Source organism: Carcharodon carcharias, assembly GCF_017639515.1.
Source record: "Carcharodon carcharias isolate sCarCar2 chromosome 27 unlocalized genomic scaffold, sCarCar2.pri SUPER_27_unloc_1, whole genome shotgun sequence".
NCBI lineage: Eukaryota > Metazoa > Chordata > Chondrichthyes > Lamniformes > Lamnidae > Carcharodon > Carcharodon carcharias.
Window position 1 is genome coordinate 3,204,934 of NW_024470624.1, and position 16,948 is coordinate 3,221,881.

The 16,948-nt window shown below is 44.0% G+C and overlaps 1 long non-coding RNA gene and 1 pseudogene across 1 annotated transcript; both read right to left on the bottom strand.

Moving 5' to 3' along the window:
- Positions 1-9,935: 9,935 nt before the first annotated feature.
- The window catches only part of LOC121273608, a 43,198-nt pseudogene continuing 36,185 nt past the window's right edge, over positions 9,936-16,948 (bottom strand).
- Positions 11,838-14,316, bottom strand: LOC121273675. Its single transcript, XR_005942059.1, has 3 exons — positions 14,221-14,316; positions 13,753-13,874; positions 11,838-12,043 (listed from the first exon to the last, which is right to left on the bottom strand). It is a non-coding gene; the product is annotated as an uncharacterized LOC121273675 (long non-coding RNA).

The window sequence follows — 16,948 nt, forward strand, 5'->3', positions numbered from 1 at the left end:
CTTTAGACTCCCAACTTCATTCTATCTTTAAACTAAATAGACAATTAATGCATAACCATTGACAAAATCTGAAATTTTCAACTTCTTCCTGGGATTTTGGAGACTCACAGTCCATCCACTGTCAGCAGAGATACTTTTGCCATTTTTTACAGGTGTGACCACACTGCACCGTTCCAGTAAAATAACTGGGGCTCCCTTTAATCTTTAACAGTCAAGACACCGGGTTTGATATCAGCAGAGTTCAGAACAGGTCACATCACCCCCCTTCATTCTTCCGTTTTACCCTAAAATGAAAACAGAGTCTCAAAACAGAACAATCAAATAAAACCTCATGTTAGTAACACAACACTTCAACATTTGTCAATAAATATGTTATTTATACTGGAGTTTTTATTATTAGATTTCGTAGTTGGAGGCAAAGGGTGAGGGCATTTCCTAACTTTCTATTGTCTATAGTGTCAGCCGTGGCTCAGTGAGTAGCATTCTCACCTCTGGGTCAGAAGGTTGTGGGTTCAAATCCCAGTTCAAGGAACCCAAGCAAAAAAACAAAGTCAATTTTCCAAGTGCCAGCACCGAGGGAGCTCTGCACTGTTGGAGGTGCTGTCTTATGGATGAATTGTTAAACAAAGGGCCCATCTGCCCTCTCAGGGGGGATAGAAAAAGTGGCACAGCCACTATTTCTGTCCCCCCTTCCTTGCCAACTGTAAGGGTCAATATGCTTCAGTCCTGTCCTGGATGTGATTAACAGCAGCAATAACAGTAGAATCGAACCCCTAGAATCATGTGTGAACTTGCTGGTGTCTCAGCAGATTGGATATCTGAGTGAATCCCTTTCCACGCTGAGAGCAGGTGAGTGGCCTCTCTCTGGTGTGAACTCACTGGTGTCTCTGCAGGGTGTTTAACTGAGTGAATTCCTTACTACATTCAGAGCAGGTGAACGGTCTCTCCCCAGTGTGAATTCGCTGGTGTGTCAGCAGATGGGATGAATCTATGAATTCCTTCCCACACTGAGAGCAGATATATGGCCTCTCCCTGATGTGAATTCGCTGGTGTGTTCGCAAGTGGGATGACAGACTGAATCCCTTTCCACACTCAAGAGCAGATGTATGGCCTCTCCCTGCTGTGAACTCGCTGGTGTGTATGGAGGTTAAATGATTGAGTGAATCCCTTCCCACAAACAGAGCAGGTGAACGGCCTCTCCCCAGTGTGAACGCGCTAGTGCACCTGCAGGTTGTATACCTGAGTGAATCCCTTACCACATTCAGAGCAGGTGAATGACCTCTCTTCAGTGTGAACTCGCTGGTGTAGCAGGAGGGTGGATGAATTAATGAATCCCTTCCCACACTCAAACCAGGTGAATGGCCTCTCCCCGATGTGAACTTGCTTGTGTTTCAGCAGGTTGGAAGACTGCGTGAATCCCCTCCCACACACAGAAAAGGTGAACGGCCTTTCCCCGCTGTGAATTCTTTGGTGATTCTGCTGGGTGGCTAATTCACTGAATCCCTTCCCAAACTCAGAGCTGGTGAATGGTCTCTCCACAGCATGAACTCGTTGATGTGCCTGCAGAAGGGATGAACCACTGAATCCCTCTCACACACAGGGCAGGTGAACAGCCTCTCCCCGGTGTGAGCACATTGATGAGTTTTCAGCTCACATGGGAACCGGAATCCTTTCTCACAGTTCCCACATTTCCATGGTTTCTCCATGGTGTGCGTGTCCTTGTTCCTCTTCAGGTTCAATGATCAGTTGAACATAGGACACGTGTATGGACTCTGCCTGCTATCAATGGTGTGATTTTTTTTTCAGGCTGTGTAACTGGTTAAAGTTCTTTCCACAGTCAAATGCACTGGAACACACTCACTCGGCTGTGTCTGCCTTGGTATTTTTCCCAGTCACACTGATGTTTAAAATCTTTTGAAGCAGACAGAACAGATAAAGATTCTTCCTTCTAGATTCAAAGGCCAATAATATTCAGATCCCAATGAATCGAGTGACTCTGTAAGATCTTGATCTGATGTTTGGTTTGAGATTTCTGTCTGTAAATCTTCCCCTGTGAAAGGAATTTACAAAAGTCAGCACTGTCAGTACAGGATAGAAATTCAGAACTATTCTAGTTTCTATGGAATATTCTTTCCTCTCTTGTTACCCAAAAGCTGTAAATATCTATCCCATACACTCTCCCTCCATTCTCACACTCCTGTATCTAATATACACCCTTTCAACTGCTGAAGATGCTAATCAAGACTAGATAATATCACCAACTTTAACTTTAACACCTATGTGTTCTATTGTACTATTGTCGTTGACATCTTTTGATGATCTGCTTCTATCACTGCTTGTTTGTCCCTACAACCACACCCCCCCCCCCCCACAACCTCTCTGTCTCTCTATCTCTCCGCCCCCCCACACACACACCTTAAACCAGCTTATATTTCAACTCTTTCTTGGACTCGAACTCAAGTTCTGTCGAAGGGTCATGAGGACTCGAAACATCAACTCTTTTCTTCTCCGCCGATGCCGCCAGACCTGCTGAGTTTTTCCAGGTAATTCTGTTTGTGTTTTGTCAATGTTGCTTCCAGTTTGTTTGCTGCAGTAAAAGTGATAAAATTTGAAGTCTTGTCGTCTGATCCCTTAATTTGTTCACTGGGAATTTGAATTTCTTTTTAGAAATTACCAGTCTTTACAAAGATCCGAACATTTGGTTTAGAGGCACAAGTTTCAACTTCCCATTTGAGCCTCCAGCACCTTTCCGTCTCTCTATTGCTCGTGTCAATGACAGCCAGGCGACAGAGCTGAGGGCTGAATTTAGCTGAGAATAACGGGGACTGCACCCCAGTTAGGAAACTGCCATGGGTGTCGCACTGATAGAGACAGGAAGGTGCTGGAGCTCTGACTGGGTAATGGGCCTCCAATCAATTGGGGCTGGGGGAGAGGTGACTGGGGCTGATGGTGATGTGACGCCAGAGGTTCGGTGTCCAAAGTGAGGAGTCATGGGAACAGGGTACAGATGAGCCAAAGAGAAACCATTTGGGTCCAGAACATTTTGTACATCCTTTTACTGTGGTTGTCTTTCATCATCAAGCTATTTCTGTTTTCTTAACCATTTTCCGTTTCATTGATAAATTTTTGTGAATAAAAATACTTGATTTTTCTGGACTTCTCTTGATTAAATTTATGCATTTCAGGGAAAGTGGGTGAAAGGGGTTGGCAGGCTCTTGAACGGAAAGTGAGTCCCTCTAAGGTAATTTGCAAAGGAGCCAGAGGGGGAGGTGAGATTTGATTTTTCTTTTGACGCATAATGTTAGAAAATGGGGTGCAGGGAATCCATGGTGATTCACTAATTTATCAAAGTTCTTTGAGGAAGTAACAAGAAATGTGGATAAAGGGGAACCTGTAGATGTGGTTTACTTAGATTTCCAGAAGGCATTTCACAAGATGCCACTGCAAAAGTTACTACACAAAATAAGAACTCATAGTGGAGGCGGTAACATATTAGCATGGGTAGAGGATTGGTTAAACAACAGGAAACAGAGAGTAGGCATAAATGGGTCATTTTTGGGTTGGTAAACTGTGACAAATGGATGCCACAAGAGATCAGCGCTGGGCCCTCCACCATTTACAATCTATATCAATGACTTGGATGATGGAATCAAATGTATGGTGTCTAAATTTGCTGATGACACACAGATATGTCGGAAAATAATTTGTGAAGAGGACTTAAGGAGTCAGCAAAGGGATATAGATGGTTAAGTGAATGGGCAAAAAAATAGCAGATGGAGTTGAATGTGGGAGAATGTGAACTTATCCACTTTGGCAGGAACAATTAAAAAAAAACCCATATTATTTAAAGAGCGAAAGATTGCAGTACTCTGAGGTATGGAGGGATCTGGGTGACCTGGTACATGAACCACAAAAAATATGCAGGTATAGCAAGTTATTAGAAAGGCAAATGGCATGTTGGTGTTTATTGGAAGGGGAATAGAATATAAAAGTAAGGATGTTTTCCTGCAGTTATACAGGGCCTTGGTGAGACCACATTTAGAGTACTGTGTACAATTTTGGTCTCCTTACTTAAGAAATTACACAATTGCATTCAAAGCAGTTCAGAGAAAGTTCAGTTGCCTGATTCCTGGAATGAGGGGGTTATCCTCTGAGTAAAGGTTAGACAGGTTAGGCTTGTATCCATTGGAGTTCAGAAGAATGAGAGATGATCTTATTGCAACTTAAGATCCTGAGGGAGCTTGAAGGGGTGGATGCTGAAAGGATGTTTCCCCTTGTTGGAGAGAATAGACATAGAGAACACGGTTTAAAAATGTCTCTTCCATTTAAGACGGAGATGAGGAGAAATTTGTTCTCTCGGGGGTTCCGAGACTGTGAAACTCTTGCCCAGAGAGCGGTGGAGGCCGGGTCAATGAATATTTTTAAGGCTGAGTTTGATAGATACTTGACTGCCAAAGGTGAGAAAGGTGATAGGGTGTCGAATGGCAAGTGGAGCTGAGTCCACAATCAGATCAGCCATGAATTTATTGAATAGTGAAGCAGGCTTGAGGGGCAGAATGGCCTACTCCTGCTCCTAATTTGTATGTATTAACCCTTTATCCCCTTTTCCCAAAGTCTGAAATGATTCACAGTGATGACCCTTATTGGTGACAGTAGTTAGATTTTATTCAGTATAAATAAGACCTGACACATGCTCATGTCTGAGCAGTAGTATCAAAGTGCAGCAGCATTACCATTACACTCTGGGTAGAAGCACCATCTCCACCTAAATGTTCCCTGGTCTGCACCAGATGCCATGGCACCAGTCAATGCAATATGTAAAACCTCTACAAATCTCTGTGCTAGGGGAATCCCTTCTAATACTTTTTTACATCACAAAGTGTACAGAGACTGATTTAACACAATCATTGCCGAGCTAACATTGAACAGACCAATTACAAAACCCGTCATTGAACCATCTGTACCTGCCCAAGCCACGTCAAACTCTCAAACAATTGGCTTCCCACGCTCCGTCCCCGGTACAGGGAGTCAGCATTCCCATGCCAAGCAGTGAAAAAATGGTGGCCTTGACACCCAGGTGTCATCTATGATTCAAGGCACTCTTGTTTTCTCTGTCCTGTGGAAGCTGTTCATCTTCCTGTACTTATATAGCAAATCGTCTGTTCTCAGCTCTGCCAGATTTCTGCTGAGGTTTGGCCCCTTTTACACCTTTCGGATCAATAAAACATTTGGTCAATGATGACCCAAACCACAATTTCCCTTCCTGTCACCTGCCAACCATCCTCACCCAGAGGAATCACAACAGTAATTAAAACAGGAGAAGTGTAACTATCAAATTAAAAATAAATACACAGCTATAGTTTTAGATTTAGTGTTCACTAATTAGCAAGAAAAGCCAAAGTAAAGGGTCCCCCAGGATTCTTACAGTCCACATCCTGAGGGGGAGGAGAACTCTCTCTCTGACCCCTCACTCAATTTCACTCCGTTATTTTCCAATTCTGTTCTGGCCCCGCCTGGGGTAACATGTACTCAATCTTTTCTTCTCCTGAAGCAGCGCCGTCAGTTCTAGGTTACTAGTACATAAGGACATATGCTTCAAGCAACAGATCAAGCATGGATGGAAAAGATTCTCCAGCTCTCTCCTCACCCCTGTCCAACTTGTGGAGAGTTCTCACTCAGGATTATTTCTCCCAAGCCCCTAATTGTCCCAATCCATAATTTTTTATTCCTTTCGCTTTAGTTTTACTCACTTTTCACCATGACTGGTGTCTTTAATTTCATCCTGACTGTTTTAAAGTCAGTTTCTCTCTGGAGATTGTGTCAGTGCCTTGATCACATCAAAATGTTGTCTCATTCTTCTGGCCACGTTAACCATTTCATGTCATACTGTTTGACAAGTCGCTGTGTATGTTTGGGACTCTTCCATGTATTTCACCATGAATTTCCTTCTATTAGTTGCTTAACATCTAACAAATCACATCTGCACGTACACTGGTATCCCAATAGCATGCCAGACATTTTTTGACTTTCATGTTATCTTATCTAAAGTTCATGGGGGCAGTGGGGGGGAAGCTGGGGTGTGTGTGTGTGTGGGGGCGGTGAGTCTGCCTCAAGAGCTTTGTTGATCTCACTCTGTGCGGTCCCGATACTTCAGGTAGTGGCCAGGATTTCAACTGTGGTTTTCTTTTAAAAAAGGGTTCAGAGGCAAATGATATAAACATTTCCAAGAGAAAGCTATCGACTTATTCATCTTGTCTACACTTCCCTGAATTTCACTAGAATCTACATGGTTACCAGATTGATCTATTCCATTCAACTACACCCAAGGTGAGTTATTCCAATTCCTTCACTGCCCAGTGGAATTGTAAACATTCCCATTTTATTCCAGGCATGAACATATCTTGTTTCTTTGTTCTGGCTGGGACTGTTCTCCTTGGAGCAAAGGAGGTTGAGGGGAGATTTGATAGGGTGTACAAGATTATGACAGGTTTACTTCAGCTGAACAAAGAAAAGTTGTTCCCGCCAAGGACGAGGGGACACAGGTTGAAGGTTTTAAGTGTGAGATGTGAGGGGGATGTGAGGAAGAAGGTTTTGTTACACAGCGAGTGAGAATGATCTGGAACTCGCTGCCTATGAGGTGGTGCAATCAGGGATGATAAATAATTTCAAACAAAAATTGGTAGGACACACGGAGGCAATAAACGTGCAGGAGGAGAAGGACTTAGAGGTTGATTTGTCTAGGGAAGAGTTGTAGATAGCCTGGATCATGTTGAGATCAAAAAAGAGGTATTTAGATATCTTGAAGAATATTAAGGTGGATAAGTCCCCAGGGCCAGATGGGATTTACCCCAGAGTACTGAGGGAGGCAAGAGAGGAGATTGCTGGGGCCTTGACAGAAATCTTTGTATCTTCACTGGCTACGGGTAAGGTCCCACAGGACTGTTGAATGGCCGACGTTGTTCCATTGTTTCAGAAGGGTAGCAGGTATAATCCAGGAAATTAAAGGCCGGTAAGCCTTACGTCAGTAAGGGAAATTATTGGAGAAGATTCTTCGTGACAGGATTTACTACCATTTCGAAGCAAATGGGCGTATTAGTGAGAGGCAGCATGGTTTTCTGAAGGGGAGGTCGTGTCTCATTAACTTGATTGAGTTTTTCGAGGAAGTGACAAAGACGATCAACGATGGAAGGGCAGTGGATGTTATATACATGGATTTCAGTGAGGCCTTTGACAAGGTCTCACATGGCAGACTGGTACAGAAGGTAAAGTTGCACGGGATTAGAGGTGAGCTGGCAGGATGGATACAGAATTGGCTTGGTCATAGAAGAGAGAGGGTAGCAGTGGAAGGGTGTTTTTCTGAATGGAGAGCTGTGACTAGTGCAGTTCCGCAGGGATCAGAGCTGGGACCTTTGCTGTTTGTGGTATACATAAATGATTTGGAGGAAAACGTAAAATAAAAACAAAAAACTGCGGATGCTGGAAATCCAAAACAAAAACAAAAATACCTGGAAAAACTCAACAGGTCTGGCAGCATCTGTGGAGAGGAGCACAGTTAATGTTTTGAGTCCGCATGACTCTTCAACAGAACTAAGGAAAAATAGAAAAGGGGTGAAATATAAGCTGGTTTAAGTTGTTGGGGGGGGGGGGTGGGACAAGAAAAGCTGGATAGAGGGCCAGTGATAAGTGGAGATAACCAAAAGATGTCACAGACAAAAGGACAAAGAGGTGCTGAAGGCGGTGATATTATCTAAAAGAATGTGCTAAATAAGGGTAGAAAGCAGGACGAGCAAGGTACAGATAGCCCTAGTGGGGGTGGAGTGGGGTGAAGGAATCGAAAAAGGCTAAAAGGTAGAGATAAAACAATGGATGAAAATACATTTAAAAATAATGGAAATAGGTGGAAAATGTAACTGGGCTAATTAGTAAGTTTGCAGACGACACTAAGGTTGGAGGAGTTGCAGATAGTGAAGAAGATTGTCAAAGGATACAACGGGATATAGATCGGTTGGAGACTTGGGCGGAGAAATGGCAGATGGAGTTTAATCCACACAAATGCGAGGTAATGCATTTTGGAAGGTCTAAGACAGGCAGGAATTGTACAGTAAATGGCAGAACCCTTAAGTGCATCGACGGGCAGAGGGATCTGGGTGTACAGGTCCACAGGTCACTGAAAGTGGCAACGCAGGTGGATAAGGTAGTCAGGAAGGCATTTGGCATGCTTGCCTTCATTGGCAGGGGTATTGAGTATGAAAGCTGGGAAGTCATGCTGCAGCTGTATAGAAACTTGGTTAGGCCACACTTGGAATATTGTGTGCAATTCTGGTCACCACATTACTAGAAGGATATAGAGGCGTTGGAGAGGATGCATAGGAGGTTTACCAGGATGCTGCCTGGTCTGGAGGTTATTAGCTATGAGGAGAGGTTGGAGAAACTCGGATTGTTCTCACTAGTGCGACGGAGATTGAGGGGGGACTTGATAGAAGCCTACAAAATTATGAGTGGCATGGACAGAGTAGTTGGTCAGAAGCTTTTTCCCAGGCTGGAAGGGTCAATTACTAGGGGACATAGATTTAAGATGAGAGGCGAAACCTATAGAGGAGATGTGCGGGGCAAGTTTTTTACGCAGAGGATAGTGAGTGTCTGGAATTCGCTACCAGAGGAGGTGGTGGAAGCAGGTACGATAGTGGTATTTAAGAGGCAGCTTGACAAATACATGAATAGGATGAGAATAGAGGGATACGGACCCCGGAAGTGCAAAATGTTTTAGTTGACAGGCAATATGATCGGCACAGGCTTGGAGGGCCGAAGGGCCTGTTCCTGTGCTGTACTTTTCTTTGTTCTTTGTTGATACGGGGATATAGAGGGGGAATGGGACTGACTGGATCGCTCTACAGAGAGTCAGCATGGACTCGAGGTACCAAATGGACCTTTTTGAAGGTAACTTTGTAACATTTAACCCACGTTGGTGCAGCTGTTCAACAAAACTAAACTTCTTAAACAAATAGTTGTGATTCTTGACCAATGGGAAAAGTGTTCCTCATTTCCCAATGACAAATTAAGCCAATCAGCTTGGAGTCCCTTCTAACTATGAACTATAACTTGTATTTAAACAGGGTGTCCATGAACACCTGGTGCTCTGACCCCTTCCTGACCTTGACATCAATTTTTTTTTCCTTAAAGCTACATTACAGTATCTGGAACTTAAAAAGACAGGCAATTGAAGACTGTTCGTTAAGCTTACATACAGTATAATTTGGTAATATAAGCCTTATTAATTACACAAATGTGTAATCGAGGTGAAGTCTAACAGTTAACACTGATAAAGAGGCTGACTCCAGTTATTTTGCAGGGAATCCCCATTCTTTTTAGCGACTGCAACGTACTGACATCACCAAACCAGAACTTTCATACTCCTTAACCTTGTGTCGATCCTCACTATGAGGTGAATCTGGGTAACATTTTCACCAATCTGATCCACATACCATTGAGGTGCAGCCACTATCTAACACAGCACAGTTGAATGAGTCTGTGACTAACATACTCATCACTGGACCAAATCTCCTTGTGACTAGTACAATTCCTTCAGAGTGATCATCATCATCATCTTCAGCCTCAGAATTCTCTGTGTCATGTGTCACTTTGAAGACCTTGATTTTCCACTTTGGGCAGTTCATCACATAATGATAATTTGTCTGACTTGAAACACCTGTTAATTGTTCTCTGGTCATTCCTGGGGTTCATTCACCTATTAGTGCTGTTCCAATCCTGTCTTTTGTTGAGATATCCAGATCTGCTAAAGATGCTTTCACCCTCATTTGAAATCTGTCAAAGTCCTACTATGCTTCATAGGCATCCAATAGATCATCTTTCTCGTAAATCTCATCAATGAACCCGAATAGAAGATCCAAACCTTCATCAGTATCCAACGGACGGGCATCTAGCTCACTAAATACTTTGCTTCTGATTTTAGTTTTGTTGGGAAGTGACAAGTCAAGACCAGACTTTGTTTCCTCCTTGGTAGGGATGTAACCCGTGTCCACATATCCACTTCATTCTTCCACTGGTCGTGTGGCTCAGACTCCGAGAACATCGGCGGGTAATCAGACCCTGACAATTTCCACTTGCTTTCAGCCATTTCTCACAAAAGCTACTCAGATTGTAAGTTTGTGAGAGAAGTTTTATTTTCCTTTAGTTTCCAACTTTCACCATTAAACATGCATTCTCTGTTACCATGTTATAATCCTAACAGCCTGATGATAAAGGAAGAAACCGGAGCCAGTCTTGGTATAGATTTATTCACTGAGTGAAACATTATGGGTATATACCTCCTGACTCCACTCCACTCTATGTCAGTAAGGATCTCTTTATATATGCTCAAGTAACTATCCAATCCATGATGTCCACCTCTATATACTTAACCTCAATTGACATAATCAACAATCACAGTCAGAGCATCTAAAAGTCTCTAATCAGTGGGACAGTCATGGTGTGTCAGCAGCTCGGATGAACAAGTGAATCTCTTCCCACACTCAGAGCCCGTGAACGGCCTCTCCCTCGTGTGAACTCGCTGGTGTCTCAGCAGGATGGATGGATCACTGAATCCCTTCCCACACTCAGAGCAGGTGAATGGCTTCTCCCTGGTGTGAACTCGTTGGTGTACCAGCAGATGGGATGACCGAGTGAATCCCTTCCCACGCACAGAACAGGTGAATGGCCTCTCCCCAGTGTGAAATTGCTGGTGTTTCTGCAGGTCGGATGACCGAGTGAATCCCCTCCCACACTCAGAACAGATGAATGGCCTCTCCCTAGTATGAACCCGCTGGTGTGTCTGCAGGATGGATGACCAAGGGAATCCCTTCCCACACACGTAACAGATGAATGGCCTCTCCCCAGTGTGAACTCGCTGATGTGCCAGCAGATCACAAGACCGAGTGAATCTCTTCCCACATTCAGAACAGACGAGCCAGTCCCCGGTGTGAACTCGCTGGTGTGACAGCAGGTAATATGACCGAGTGAATCCCTTCCCACACTCAGCGCATATGAACGGCCTCTCCCCGGTGTGAACTCGCTTGTGCACCAGCAGGGGGGATGAATCACTGAATCCCTTCCCACACTCCGAGCAGGTGAACGGCCTCTCCCCAGTGTGAACTCGCTGGTGTCTCTGCAAGTGGGATGAATTAGTGAATCTATTCCCACATTCAGAACAGGTGAACGGTCTCTCCCCAGTGTGAACTCGCTGGTGTGATTGCAGGCTAGATAACTGACTAAATCCCTTCCCACACTCAGGGCAGGTGAACGGTCTCTCCCCAGTATGAACTCGCTGGTGTGTCTGCAGGTGAGATGACTGAGTGAATCCCTTCCCACACTCAGAGCAGGTGAATGGCCTCTCCCCGGTGTGACTGCGCCAATGAGTTCCCAATGCAGATGGAGATCTGAATCCCTTCCCAAAGTCCCCACATTTCCATGGTTTCTCCATGATGCGCGTGACCTTGTGTTTCTCCAGGTTCTACGATCAGTTGAAGCCTCGTACTCACACAGAACACATGTACAGTCTCTCCTCACTGTGAATGGTGATGTTTTTTTCAAGCTCTGAAACTGGTTAAAGCTTTTTCCACAGTCAGTGCACTGGAACACTCTCAATCAGGTGTGTGTGTCTCATGCTTTTGCAGTCACGCTAATGTTTAAAACCTTTTGAAGCAAATCTCTCTCTATCTCTCCGCCCCCCACACACACACCTTAAACCAGCTTATATTTCAACTCTTTCTTGGACTCGAACTCAAGTTCTGTCGAATGGTCATGAGGACTCGAAACGTCAACTCTTTTCTTCTCCGCCGATGCTGCCGGACCTGCTGAGTTTTTCCAGGTAATTCTGTTTTAGTTTTGGATTTCCAGCATCCGCAGTTTTTTTGTTTTTAACATTTCTCCTTCTAGATTCAAAGGCTCATCATATTCAGGTCCTGGTGAGTCGAGTGAGTCTGTCAGATCTTGACATGATGCTTGGTTTGAGATTTCTGTCAGCAAATCCTCCCCTTCTAATATCCTGCTAAAGGATTTTACAAACATTATTGTCAGTACAGGATAGAAATTCAGAACAGACAATTCTAATTTCTAAGGAACATTGTTTCCTCTCTCATTCCCCAAAAGCAGGTAATCTCCATCTCACACACTCTCGCTCCATTCTCAATCTGCTGCACCTAAGATATACCCAACATTACTGCACCAAAAATGTGTGTAAGACAGAGGACTCTATTACATGATTAGAGATACATGGTGGTGTGGAGAAGAACTTTATTTCAACAGCAAGTGGTGATGACCTGGAAGCCAATACCTATGAGGGTGGTGGTTCCACAGACAATCAATAATTTCAAAATGAAATTGAATTGACACTTGAAGGAAATGAACATGCAGGGGAACGGGGATGTAGAAGGGGGAACAGGACTGACTGGATCGCTCTACAGAGAGTTGGTATGGATTCGAGTTATCAAATGGACCCCTTCTGTGTCAGAATTACTCCACCATTGGAAATATATTAAGTAGCTACAGTACTGTCCTCCAAGACTAGAAGGATAACAAATGAACTTTATTACAAAACTATCAATAATATATCTAAAGTGTCCCCCATTACAAAAGTATAATAATTTTCACAATATTATTCTGGTTTATTGTCAAGTAGGTTTATGGGTGTGAGTGTGGGTGCAAGCTTGAAATTATCAAAAGAGTTATGTGTAGAAATGTACTTGAAATGCTAATGAGTAAACATCGATGGGGTCTGAGCATGTAAGGTGTGAAGGGAATTTGCATTTATATATAAGTGAAGGGGTTATTTGGATTTCAATGGCTGTTAGTTTTTTTACAACCAGCCAGATAAGCAAGGCTAAACAGTGTGTTCATTTTTCCCAAAGGTTACTAACAATATTGGCAACATGAAAGATTGTTATAGTCTGGGAAAGGTAAAGTTCCAAAGATCTATGGAACAATGGAATTTACATAGTAAAGAGACAAACATATAGGAAGGAGAATGAAAGGCTATGTCGGGGGGCCATGTAAGATCTAGCAGGAGTGTGTGAACCAGCCTTCGGGAAGCCTCCACCCAGTTGTGCATAAGTCTACTGTGTCCTGCAACTAAAGTTGGAGATAAGCTTTTGGAATTCCACTCTCAAGTGTGTACTGTGGTAACTTGCTGACCTGTTTTTTAAATTTATAATCTATTTTGGATTGTTGCTTTAAAGTGGGTGCATAATTTAGAGTCAGGTTAATTAGGAATTTTAGGATATGTTATAGTATTAAGTAATTGTAGTCATATGTATTTGCTTGAAATATTTTCTTTTGTTAATAAATATTTTAATTTCCTGTTTAAAATCTCTAAAGGTCTTAGTGGACTCCTCGTTTCTGAATTCAGTGCACACAGCTTCTCGTAATAGTTTTGCAATTTGTATTTATTGTGATAGCGTGGCCAAGTTTCCCTTGTGGATTTGGTACGCCTGGCACACATCATCTCCCACATCATAACACCCCAATCACAACATTAGACATATCTTTGTCCTCTCAGACTGTATTGTTCAGGGGGCAGAACCCTAGTGAAATAAAATAAGGGAAACTTAAGCCGTGGAGAAGGCATGGGCGGGTGTGAGATGCTTGTGACTGTGAGAGCAGGTTGGGGGTGTTTGGGCTTCAAAATGAGAGGAGCTAGGGAGAAGAGGTCTTGAGACAATAATAGTGGGAGAGTGGGGTTTAAAATCAAAGAAAACTTACAATGTTTCTTGTTCATTCACAACATCATCATCTATCTGCTGGCCGACTCACTCACTTGCCGTCCCACTCGAATCACACAAACTCACTCTGGAGACTCTGGGATCTGTTTCCCACAGGCTGTCCTAAAAATACAGGCAAAAAGAAAAAATAAGGAGGAATCCCTTAAAATACAGGACAGTTAATCACCTTAAAATTGACCCTTTAAATGTCAGCCATCTGTTCGGGAAACCACCCCTTTAATTGTGAACATTAGGAAAGAGACCATCCTTTTAGCCAGACAAATAAATGTGTCAAGCTGAGGGAGCAAAGGATGTCAATGTCTTTAAGAGAGAGAGAGACCTGGGCCAACCTTTCCAGAGTCTGCCCCCTCCCTGGATTCACTTCCTTTCCCTTCAGTTCCTGCAAGTCAACAATTTGCCCCCAGAATGAGAAAAGAAATGGAAAGGGGGAGAAAAGAAAGTGTTTTACTCAGATTTTGGACACAGGAGGAAGTTTTACTCTGGGTGAAGCTCAATCTTCAGTCACACAAAGCCCGCGCTCTGATTGGCTGGAGGATCAGAGGCCTTCCGGTCCTCGAATTATTCCCATTGGTCAAACCCACAGCATGAAGGGAAGGGGCGGGCTATCCCCCTCACATGCGCAGCTTCCCGTCTCCCGAGTTCTCCAAATGGCTTCTCGCTCTTGGCCGGAGCCGTCAGCCGGTTGCCTGGAAACCTTGACTCGAGGATGCGGAGGCGGAGGGGTAACAATGGGTGGGGGCGGGGCTGCTGTGTCTGCGCGCCTGGTCTGTCGACTGGAACCCGAGGACGTCACCGCGGAGCAGAGTGATTCCTATTGGCTGATTCAGGCAGGGTTCCATCGTGGACGTCACATGCGGAAGTTGGACAATGAGCTGCAGACGAAAACCTTCTCCTGTGTCCAACATCTGTGAGTGAAACACTTTCTTTTCTCCTCCTTTCCATTTCTTTTCTCATTCTGGGGGGAAATTGTTAACCTGCAGGAACTGAAGGGAAAGGAAGTGAATCCAGGGAGAGTGCAGACTCTGGAAAGGTTGGCCCAGGTCTCTCCCTCTCTCTTAAAGACATTGACATCCTTTGCTCCCTCAGCTTGACACATTTATTTGTCTGGCTAAAAGGATGATCTCTTTCCTAATGTTCATAATTAAAGGGGTTGGTTCCCCTGGAGATGGCTGACATTTAAAGGGGAAGTAAATGAATATAAAAAGGGGATATGTCTAGATGTTGTTTGATGCCCTGTCCAAATACCATTTAAGGTTTTATAAACTTCATTTATTCTTAATTGTTGGTTTATAATGTATTGTAGCTACAGTTATATATTTCCAGTCAGAATCATTATCGCAGCGAAAGAGTATATTCAGCAACTCGAGTCCATGCTGAATCACATTCCAGTTTATTTCCTTATAGGGCCCCATCCACTTTCAATTTTGGAATCATTCATTGTCTCTGCTTCCACCACCCTCAGAGGCAGCGAGTTCCAGTCCATAAGCACTTGCTGCAGAATTAAAGTTTCACCTCATCCTCCCTGTATTGCTAATCAGTAAATATACATATATATTTCTATACATAGATATTTAGGTTAGCAGCCTGCCTAAGATTTTCAGGTCTCTGTGTCCAGGACAGGAAAAAGTGACCATGGATCCATTGATCAGTATGAATCGGCACCTTCAGGAAAATTGGGAGGGTGTGTATTAGGTACAGCAGAATGAGAATGGAGGGCAAGTGTATGGGACGGAGATTTATATTTGACAGTGATGATTTTTGTAAATTCCTTTCACAGGATATTAGAAGGGGAAGATTTGCAGACAGAATTCTCAGATCAAGCTTCACTTCAAAATCTGACAGAGTCACTTGATTAATTGGGTCTTGAATATCATTGGCCCTTTGAACCGAGCAGAAGAAATGTTTGTCTGTTCTGTCTGCTTCAAAAGGTTTTAAGCCTCAATGTGACTGGAAAAACACCGAGAGAGACGCACCCGAGTGAGTGTTCCAGTGCACTGACTGTGGAAAGAGCTTTAACCAGACACACAGGCTGAAAAATCATTGCCCCATTCACAGTGGGGAGAGACCACACGTGTGCTTTGTATGTGGATGAAGCTGCCTTTACTCATTGAATCTGGAGAGACATAAGTACATCCACACCATGGAGAAAACGTGGAAATGTAGGGACTGTGGCAGAGGATTCAAAGCCCCATCTGAGCTGGAGATTCATTGATGGAGTCACACTGGGGAGAGGCTGTTCACCTGCCCTGAGTGTGGGAAGGGATACAGTGATTCATCCAACCTGCTGATGCACCAGCGAGTTTACACTGGGGAAAGACCCTACGCCTGCTCTGAGTGCGGGAAGGGATTCACTCGGTTATTCAACTTGCAGACACATCAGTGAGTTCACAATGGGGAGTGGCCATTCACCTGCCCTGAGTGTGGGAAGGCATTCACTCTGTTATCGCACTTGCAGACACACCAGTGAGTTCACACTGGGGAAAGACCGTACACCTGCTCTGAGTGTAGGAAGGGATTTACAAATTCATCCAATCTGCAGAAACACAAGCAAGTTCACACTGGGGAGAGGCCAATCAGCTGTTTTGAGTGTGGCAAGGCATTTAATCAGTTATCCCACCTGCTGACACACCAGCCAGTTCATAATGGCGAGAGACCATTCACTTGCTCTGAGTGTGGAAAGGGATTCATTCAGTATTCAAGCTGCTGTTGCATCAGCGAGTTCACACCGGGGAGAGGCCATTCACCTGCCCTGTGTGTGGGAAGGGATTCACACAGTCATCCACCCTGCTTTCTCACCAGCGGGTTCACAGTGGGGACAGGCCGTTCATCTGTTGTGTGTGTGGGAAGGGATTCAGAGATACATCCAGCCTGCTGATACACCAGCGAGTTCACACCGGGGAAAAGCCTTTCATGTGCTGCACATGTGGGAAAGGATTTACTCAGTCATCCAGCCTGCTGACACATCAGCGAGTTCACAATTGATTCTAAGAGTTGGATTCTGCTGTTATTGCTGCTGTTCATCACATCCAGAACTGAACCATGTTCATTCTCACACTTGGTGAAGTGGGAGGGTCAGAGGGTTTCTTTCTGCTGGACTGGTTGGTCTCATGACTTTGTTTCCAGTGGGCTAATGCTCTTTGAGCCTGGGACTGCACATTTTCACTGAAATGATCCAC